Source organism: Armigeres subalbatus, unplaced genomic scaffold (genome assembly GCF_024139115.2).
Source record: "Armigeres subalbatus isolate Guangzhou_Male unplaced genomic scaffold, GZ_Asu_2 Contig141, whole genome shotgun sequence".
Taxonomy (NCBI): domain Eukaryota; kingdom Metazoa; phylum Arthropoda; class Insecta; order Diptera; family Culicidae; genus Armigeres; species Armigeres subalbatus.
This window is the reverse complement of record NW_026942188.1, coordinates 1779045-1779316: the sequence shown is the minus strand read 5'-3', so window position 1 is coordinate 1779316 and position 272 is coordinate 1779045.

The window sequence follows — 272 nt, the reverse complement described above, 5'->3', positions numbered from 1 at the left end:
ATTTTCCGAGGAGGCAATTTCGAGGGAAGTTCATAGCAACATCACAGAATTTCCGAAAAAATTCCGTAACAGATAATGGCAGATGAACTTTTGGACGATATCGACAACAACCTCCATCCGAAAGGAATCAGGGATGCAATTCCAGGGCAATCACTTTAGGAGTATTTCTAACCTTATGGGGTCATTCCATCTGGGGGAATTTTAACAAAAGCAATTTCAAAAAAAGAATTCGAAGAGTTCTGGAGATATTCAAAAATGGGGGAATTATCTAG